The sequence below is a fragment of the Cupressus sempervirens genome, chromosome 3 (assembly GCF_028749045.1).
Source record: "Cupressus sempervirens isolate cs-2001-9-10 chromosome 3, ASM2874904v1, whole genome shotgun sequence".
NCBI lineage: Eukaryota > Viridiplantae > Streptophyta > Pinopsida > Cupressales > Cupressaceae > Cupressus > Cupressus sempervirens.
This window is the reverse complement of record NC_143120.1, coordinates 23134463-23144283: the sequence shown is the minus strand read 5'-3', so window position 1 is coordinate 23144283 and position 9821 is coordinate 23134463. Positions and strand designations below refer to the sequence as shown.

The 9821-nt window shown below is 38.2% G+C and overlaps 1 pseudogene; it reads right to left on the bottom strand.

Annotated features, from left to right (window-relative positions):
- Positions 1–6018: 6018 nt before the first annotated feature.
- On the bottom strand, positions 6019–9130 carry LOC149564565 (putative disease resistance protein At1g61300; annotated as a pseudogene).
- Positions 9131–9821: the final 691 nt, after the last annotated feature.

Here is a 9821-nt window from a genome sequence, read left to right as displayed (position 1 = left end):
CTATCCATTTTCAAACTCCTTAGTAGATTCAAAGATATCTTGGAAAAAATATAGTGGAACTTCTTATGGTATGGCATCGAAGAACAAACTACGATGAGTTTGGTAAGTTGGGAAAAAGTCTATCATCCTAAGAACCTTGGAGGGTTAAATATAAGAAGGATTGGACATATGAATAAAGCCCTCCTAACCAAAGTTGGTTGTAGGTTGATGAATTCGCCAGGTAATTGGTGCAACATTATGAGAGCCAAGTACCTTGGAGGAGAATTGTTTAATCATGCCCTATGGACCCAAGCTCTCCCCTAGGGCTCTAAAATTTGGAATAATTTGTTTCACACCCAGAAAATTATGAAGATGGGGTGTCATTGGATTGTTGGGAGTAGTGACACCATTGATTTCTACGAGGATCAATGGCTCCAAGATTACCCACTCAAACACACTAAATTCCTCCCTTTGCATGAGATATACACCAGAGTTTATGGATCCATGACTCGAAACTATATCACCCTAGATCACCAATGGATTGGGATCTAGCACCAGGGGTCCTGAGGGGTGGGTCTTGCTCTAGAACTTCAAAATCTACTGAACAATTATAGGATCCCCCTTGTTCTGATTAAGGACTCCATGGTTTGGAAGCTTACTCCCTCAAGGGACTTCACAGTGAAGTTGGCTTACCTATGTTGCCTTTTGGGGGGGGGGGGGGGGGGGGGGGGTGGGGTGCTAGAGAGATTAGAGAAAGGTTTGGCACCCGTGGATCCTTCCAAAGATCATTTTTTTCTGGTGGACAACTTTACATGGGTCTATCCTTACTATGGACAATTTCCAAAGCAGAGCATGTCAGCTTGCAAACTATTGTGTCCTTTACCTTCAAGATACAAAATCTATATCACACCTTCTTATTCACTACCATTTTTCCTCAGAGGTGTAGAGGGAGGTACTTGCCTTTTAGGGAATCCAATGGTGTGCTAATGAAGGTCTACAACAATTTGTTCACTAGAATGGCTCGTCTTCCCACCCATGCCTAAATAACTTATGGTTAATAATTCCTCCATATGTTTCATGGGAAATCTAGAAGGAACAGAATAATAGAATATTTAGGGATAAAGCTACTACCAATTTGGGGATGGCACAACAGGTTATCAGACTCCTAAAGGAATGTAGTGGTATTTATTAGTGGACGTGAGAGGTAGTGGGCTTCTTCCTAGGGAGTGGGACATATGGTGGCACAATTTGATAACTCCAAAGCCTTGTCTAGGAAGAATACGGTGTGGAACCCACCCCCTTGAGACATGGTTTAAGCTTAATTTTGATGGGTCAGCCATGATGGGAAGTTTTTATGCTGGGGGTGTTTTATGCAATTCTACAGGGAAAATGGTTATGGCTTATTCTGGAAACTATGGGGGTGGCTCAAATAATGAAGCTGAAGCCTTGGCTCTTCTATGGGGCTAGAGACTTATGAGGAAACATGGAATTAACAAGTTGATGGTTGAGGGGGTTTTGATGCTAATTATCAAAGCCGCTAAAGGGGACAGTCAGAGTTGTTGGGCGATCAAGGTGATAATTGAGGAAATTTGTAAGTTCATGGAGGAATACTAGGAAATCCAGGTGGATCATATTTACTATGAAGGTAATGGCATGGTGGATGAGTTGGCTGAATTTGGACACAATGCCACAAGGCTAACTAAATGGGAGGACATCGGCCTAATTCCATCATCAACTAAAATGTTGATGGAACGTTAAAGTACTTCTAACACTTCCATATGAATCATCACACCAAGTGGCACATCTTCAAGTTTCTGCATGGGTAGGAAAGAAAAAGGTCTGATAAAGTTTACATTTGGAAAGATTATTTGTGGATATGCTTTTATGATCTCCTTGTCGTAAATGTTATATATTTCTAAAAAAGGACGAAGGTAATGGATTTTCTTAGATTCAAAAAACTGAATGCAAAAGATAATAATGACACCTCGCTCATACCCCACTATATTTACAATTGGCGTCATGCGATTATGGAAAGAAGGGGATAATTCACACGTGCCATGGAAAGATGTTTTTTGGGCTTCGAAAAACCTTGTGGCTTTATGATGGCTTTCTACTGTCTCTACATTTGCATCTTGAGTATATTTTGTTTAACTTTCGAAAAATGTCTTACCTATAACTCAAAAATGTCAGAAAATTCTAAGGAGTTAGCGGAAAAATATGAAGAGTTGCAGGTTGAGTTGGGTGGTGATATGGGCACTAGTGATCATGTTGAACCTATGGGAGTGGAGGAGTACATTCGTAAGAGTGAAGCGGTGACTGTTTATCTACGAGAGGGCGACCTATTACCCTTTATGGAAGGGATGATAATACATGAGGAAAACATCTCTATGCGGTACTTCAATTTGTGGAATGATAGAAGGGTGCTTGTCAATGGGATGAGTTTTGAAATCACTGAGGGTCTTATTATTGGGGTTGGTGGATTTCCCATGGGTGGCAAGAACTAGTGCAAACAAGCTCGCATGAACGATAAAATCAGCCTATGGAAATTCTTCAAGTTTAACAAAGAATTGGTTCATATGCGAGGTGGGTTTTCCAGGGAACACCTCCTTAGGCCCTGGGACATCATCTGTTATGCCATTATGACCTAGCCTCTCTTGACCCTGGCCTTGAGCTTAGTCATAAAAAAATCAAGAAAACCCCAAATCCTAAGGTCAAAATTAGTCTCATAGACTCTGACACAGATACTAGGAAGAGCAAATAGAGTGCTCACAGATCCAGAAAATGCCTCCAAATGGACAAGTTTAAGTCTCCTCCCAAACAGGTCCTCAGCTTGAAGTCTACTAAAAGTGACATTAAACCCCTTAAGAGGAAGAAACCCCACTAGGAAATTAGCAAGAAGTCTAGCTCCAACCCTTCCAGCCCTTCCCATATTTATGATACCCTGGAGGCTAACCCTTCCTCGGCTAGAAGCACTGGTGGGGACCTTACTTCCCCTGGGAAGGACACTCCCAAAGTCAAGGGAAAAAAAGGAAAGCATAACCATGACTGAAGTTATTGCAAGGCTCGACTTGACAGGCTTGAACAGTCAATGAAGTATTTGGTTGATAATCATACTAGCATCTGCCAAAGATTTGAAACCTTAGCAGAGTTCTCCACCAAAGTGATGCATTTTGAGGCTACCACCCTTTACTTTCTACTAGGTGAACAAGGATGTGAAGGACCTGGGAAAGGAAAGCGAAACTTCCTACTCCATATATGGCTTCCTAGCAAAGGACTGGATGAAGACCCTCCTGGTCAAACCTGTCAAGGAGGAGGGGGTGACTAGGGACAAGGATGCTCCTAAGACAAAGGATGTTGAGGAACTAGATAAGAAGGAGGGCAATTAGCACTATTGGTTGTTTTTTTTTCTTTAATGATATCTTGTAATTTGAACTTGATGCCTTATGTGGCTTTTTGTTATTTGTATGAGTTTAATTGCTGGAGTGATAGTAGTAGTACGATGTTTTACAACTAGAATACTTTTCCCATTTATCTTCTTGGTCACAATAGGACTAATGTTGTTAGGGATGTTATGGATTATGTTAGTGTTTTGAAGTCTAAAATTGGCATTGGTTAGATGATAAGGAGGTAACCTCTGGCTGATCTTTCAATCTTTTTGTACTCCAGGGTCAGTCCCCCATCTCTCTTGGCTGCTATCTATATACTTCAAAACTTTAAGAGAATTGTGCAGTATAGTTGCATTATTAGAAGAATTATTCTTTATCTATTGTAACAAGTTATATGTAGCTTGTCCCTAACATAGCATGTCTTCAGTTCACATGTTCTTTTTTGTACCTTCCTACTTTGGCAATGAACCTTAGTTGCAATTCTGAAGCAGCGAGCTCATATCTATGTTCATGTGTTGTTTTTTTGTTCATTATTTGATAAATATTTTATGTTTTGAATATTGAAGCTAGTTGATTAGTCAAGTAAGATTTTGATTTATGTTGATAGATCTAGGAGAGAACTTTGATACTATGTTGAAAACATGGAGAAGAGGAGAAACCATATTAAGAGATGTAATTAATATAAGCCAAACCTATTAAAATTTTAGCCCAAATTCACTATCTTATAAATATTGTAGCATGGAGTTAAATGCAAACTTGATAGTGGAGAGGTACAATGTGATTGACATTGGTAGTTCCAAACTAGGTTAGGCATTTGGTTCTATGAATTTTCGGTTGGTCTATGCCAACAATGTTGGGCTAATAATTAATTTTGTCTACTAGTGAATTTGAAATATTCTTAATGAGTCCATTAGGAGTCAAGTCATGTTGAATACAACGCTCCAATATTGAATAAGAAATGAGGTTCAAATTGTGCCTCAAGGAAATTTGGTGGAATGGGTACTCCTTGATCCTTGGCAGATTAGCCAATGAGGTGCAACCTAAGGCTCGTGTTGGCATATCAGGTAGCTAAAAATTGACCTTTTAGATATCAAATCCTCCATAAAAAAATATTTTATACCCATATCCAAGAGATCTATTAAGAGAGTTTCTCCTTCAATTCATATTTATAACAATTCCCAATTCTGCGTTGAATGGACCTGTTGAAAATGTTTCAGAGACTTTCTAGAAAATGCAAAAGGCGGGTATAGCACCAATCCCCACAATCTCTACTAGTGTTCTCCTTGCAAGGTAGAAAAATTGGATTAATTGAGTTCAAAACCATGGCACAAAGGTTTAAATATGTTCTCAGATATGTTCTCATGCAATGGTGGTGCATTGTTGCACACGCACCAATAGACGTGTATTGAAAAATCCTTAGAAATTTAAAGCAATGTAAATGACAAGTGTGAATTCAAATGCCACTGCTATCCATTCCTCCTTGTTCTGTACCAAAATATGTATAAAAAATGTGGAAAACATAGTGGATTTATCTGAGAATTTCAAGATATATCGTATTAATGATCTGCATCCTCTGTATTGTATATTTGTGAAAAAAAATGTTAAGAAAATAGTGTGTTTTCTGCATCTGTAGATTTCTCTGAATTTGTTTTCTCTGTCTATCTATACGTTCTGTTGAGTGCATAACTAGTAGCAATTCTTTATAGGTAATATGGTTCAAATGCATGGTTGACACACATACAAAATGTGGAAGCGCAGACTGAACGCGACAATTATTTAAAAATCACATTCGATTTTCTGAAAATTTCAAATAATCTGTTCAAACTTTTATGTGAAGTTGTTTAACTTTGTTTTTGTATTTTCATTGCGCTTACCGTATGGTTGCAGGCATAGGAATGGAGAATAGGAATGCATGTTGGGAATATGAATGGCTATTCCAATAACAACTATTTTTTGGAATGGGTATAGGCTCAATTTAGAGGCAAAATGGGAATATGTATTCCTATTCCCTATTCCAATTAACTAACCAAACGGAAAATAGAAAATGTATTTCAAATTTTTTATTCCTATTCCAGCAACCAGAGACATAATTTGGCCCATCGCAATCACTAACTCGTCTTCCATGATGGGGAATATAACTAGGATGAAAAGGTCGGTAGAAACATGAATATAAAAGTCTTCGGTCAAAATATTGACCGACCAATGGCTAGGGCTAGCAAGTTAACAATCAATTAGACAAAAAGAAAACAAACAAAACAATCTAGATAAAATCTTAAATTTAAAAAATGCTACATCACTATTGTGCAATATTTAAAACTATAAAAAATTATGCACATTAAAAGAAAATAAAATAGCATCGCTAGAAACAAATGCACACAAGCAGTACATGAAAAATATGTATATTACAACAACATAGAATCGCATCACCAGAAATAAACGCACACATGGGAAAAAGCTTGATGAATTTATTCATATGATGTAAATATAAGAATCAATGTTAATATAAATCAAAATATATAATAGTATATATCAAATATAACAAAAATTGTACCAATTAGAAATCAATCATCACAATTATGATCATTGGAAAACATGAGTAAAGATGAGGAATGTAAAATTACACATTTCATACAATTCTTTAACATATCTCTACTTTTGTTCATCAATACACATGTCGATTTCTATTAAATTATACCCATAAAGTCGCTCCAGAAAATTACACATACAGTATCCGAGAAACAGTGAGATGGAAGTCACACATACAGAATTCTTAAGAAAGAAGAAAGCAGAAATTGAAACAGACGGTTGTATAAACAAAATCCTCTACCTGTCGGTGATGATCACCCGCGGATTACGGGCTTTAACTTCCCTCCAATCTTCCCCTCCTTCTTGCAACCTGGAGCATAATCTATATGAACCACGATAGTTGAACTCCTTGAGCATTACTAACTTCTCCAATCCCCTTAATCTGGTCAGAAAGCGACACACGAGTAGCTTAAAAACCTCAAGGCGCGGCATGGCTCCGTCTTCCAACTCTGGAAACTCCTTCAGTCGAGGGAAATCTTCAATCAGCAAAAACCGAAGTTCCGGAAAGGCCCTTGACTTTCCAAAACTCCTGGGTATCTCTCTGCATCTCTCGCTAGACTCCAACCACAAACTCACTAAGTTTGGCATATTCTGGAATTCCGGACAACTACTCCATTCGCATTTCACTAACCTGAGCTCCCTGAGATTTACAAACCTGCTAAAACTACTCGTAACAGCAAAGTTTCGTAGCCGTAATGTTTCAAGATCTGTCATTATTTCCAATTGATGCACTGGAAAGGCCGGCGCATCTTCTCTTACTCTTTGATATCTGGCATTGTTTTCAATGGAGTTTTCAACAGCGAGATGGCGCATCTTCCTCAACTTCCTTAAAACTCTTTGGTTTATACACTCTAATTGCGATTGCGTGTGAAGGCAAATGCTTAGTTCTTGCAGCTGCGTCATATCGCCGACATCCTCCAACTTCAACTCTTCATCTCCGTGAACAGAGAGGTGGAAGCAGTGAGATCTCAGCGTCCGGAGAGACTGGAGATTGCAGAATTCCTTTGGCAAATAATTCAAGAAACGTACTGGTGGAGATTGCAGTATATTGATATGCTCGAGACGTTTCAGTTCACAGATCCACGCTGGTATCTGCCTTAAAATCGGGCAAAAAGAAACATCAAGGAAGCGAAGATTCTTCAACCCTCTAACACACCCCGGTACCTTCTCGATCTCTGTCCAGGATAAGTTCAACACTTTGAGAAGCTTCATGGCTTCAACACAGTCGGGCAGTGTTTTGATGCTACTCCCGCTCAAGTCAAGAACCCGCAGCATTTTCATATTCATCAAGTGTTTTGAGGCCGCAGTATTATCATACATGTAATCTTCATACAATGATAATGTGCGGAGACGTTTGGGGAAAAACGCGGGAACCATTTTAGCCATGACATTGTTTTCTGTCATTTTCTTGGGCAACAAAACCCTGCACCAATCAACGCTGTTTTTCCTGAAAGAGTTATTTGTGAAGGCATCTTCGATATCAAAAGTACATTTGTTTTCTTTACATATATGCACAGCCAGATCGCGAAACAAATCATGTACCATGCAATATTTCTCGAGTCCAACATTGATTTTGTAGTCATATAGCTGTTCTTCCACCACTTGAACCAAACAAAGATTGGCAAGCTCATACAAGCAATTCCATCCAAGGTCCCGCTGGTCTTCTCCCTCTGGAACAAACCCTTCTGCTATCCACAGATTTACAAGGTACTCGCAGTTTATTTTCTCATCCTCCGGGAAGAAAGAGAGATAAGCAAAGCAAGCCCTGAGGCGTGCAGGCAAGCAATCATAGCTCAATTTCAGAACTTGCAAAGGTTTATTAAGAGCAGATACATCTTTCAGCTGACTTAACTTGGACACCCATTCCCTTTGGAGTGTGACACCTGCCAGAGAAGCTGCAGTGGCCTTGATGGCCAACGGAAGGTTCCCACATTCCTTTGCAACATTGCGCGCTACATCCATCAGGTACTCAGGTGCTCTGTTTCCTCCATACCCTGGAAACCCATAAATACAAAACAATCTCCAACTCTCTTCTTCACTCAAACATTCCATCTCATAAATCATTGCATTTTTCACATTTCTGCAAACGTTTCTGTTTCTGCTCGTGATCACAAGCTTGCAGTTGTGCCCAATTCTCAGACCAAGCCTTTGTATGAGATTGTTCTCTACAATTGACTCCCACACATCATCCAGAACAACGAGAATCCTCTTTTCTTTCAAGTGGGGTTTACTCAGTATCTCATTAATCAATTCCTCTGCTCTTTGTTCAGACACTCCATGAATCTCATCCTTCAGATCTAAGTGAGAGGCTATGTCATGCTGCAACTTGGAAACATAAAAGGTTTGAGAAATTGAAAGCCAGATAGCTTTGTCAAACCTGGCTTTGGCAAAATTGTAGAGATGTTGGAGAAGAAAAGTCTTCCCTACGCCGCCCATTCCAGTGACGGCTATAACAGAAATTGTAGGCTTGTCTAGCAGGCTTGCCAAGTGCTCAACTTTGGCCTCTATACGTCCCACTGGATGTGAATCAACCGGCAAAGTGCTCGATCTCTTCGAGTACGCTCTTCGGAATGTCATTGTGCTGCTTGATGCTTCTTCTCTGGACGAATTATCATGAACTATCCTTAACATCGTTCCCACCTTGATAAGAGACTTGATTCTACTCTTTAACTTGCTAATTTTTCGTACCATCTTGTAACGAAAACCCAAATTACCAGTAAAAACACTTCGGACTCTGTTCGTGTAGAGAGGCTGTGCAGTGCATCGTTCAAAAAGGTCCTCTGCACGCAGGGCAACGTCTCGAACATCTTGCAGCCATATCTTCACGCTCTCCCTTTAACTGCACTGTTGCTCGGCATCGTTGAGAAAGCCCTCAAAAAATGCAAGTTCTTTCTTCAGCCATTCGAAGTCCTCCCTGAAGTTCACGACAAGGCTTATCTGCTTTGATATCTGTTCAAGTGCCAGCTTAACAGACATCTCGCACAGTTTCCCAGCCACAGCTCCTCCTACTAGAGATGACATCTCTGGCATCTCTGAATATTGCAGGCAAGGAGCCAAAGAATTGACGAACCTCCACTGTCACTCTCTCAAACGACGACTCTCAGAATATGTGCGACTTTGGAGTGAGGGAAGGTGCACGGCTATTCATTAACAACCATGGTTTAACGGCTATAATCATATTTTGATTATTGATCGTCATTGATAAGTAGTTATATTCATAAAATAGACTAAGTTGAACAGAGAGATAAGTATTATTAGTCCCCGGCGCAGGAACTAGTGTCTTCATCTTACCCTCTATTTATTAATTTTTAGGGAACAATTATTCTATTCCTATATGCTTATATACTTTTAAATCTATTTATGAAAACAAAATTCACTTTTTTCAATTGGCTAATAACTATTTTTCTGGGACAAAAATACAAATATTTTCTAACAATTTAGCATGCATTAATGAATTCATTAATTACAACTTTAGCTTTTCCATATTTGTAACAAGTTCATTATTAATTACAACTTTATCTTTTCCACATTTGTCACAAGTTTATTAGAATTTCAAAAAAGTAATATTTTTATCTTCCACAACAAAAATAATGTCCAATCAATATTAATTATCACAATTTTTAGTTTTGAAAATAGTTTTTAAAAATGTTAATATATTTTAAATTATTTTAAAAATTAGTTTTATATAAATCAATAATCATTGTAAATTATCAAATTTGATTTTTTATTAAAATATATTATTCATATTAAGAGTTGTGTTGCTTTATATATATAGACTTTACTATATGTTAATAAAAAAAATTTAAAACATTTAATTTCTAAATTTAACTTATGTAATAAAATTCTAAAAATCTTAAATTTTTTAGTTAA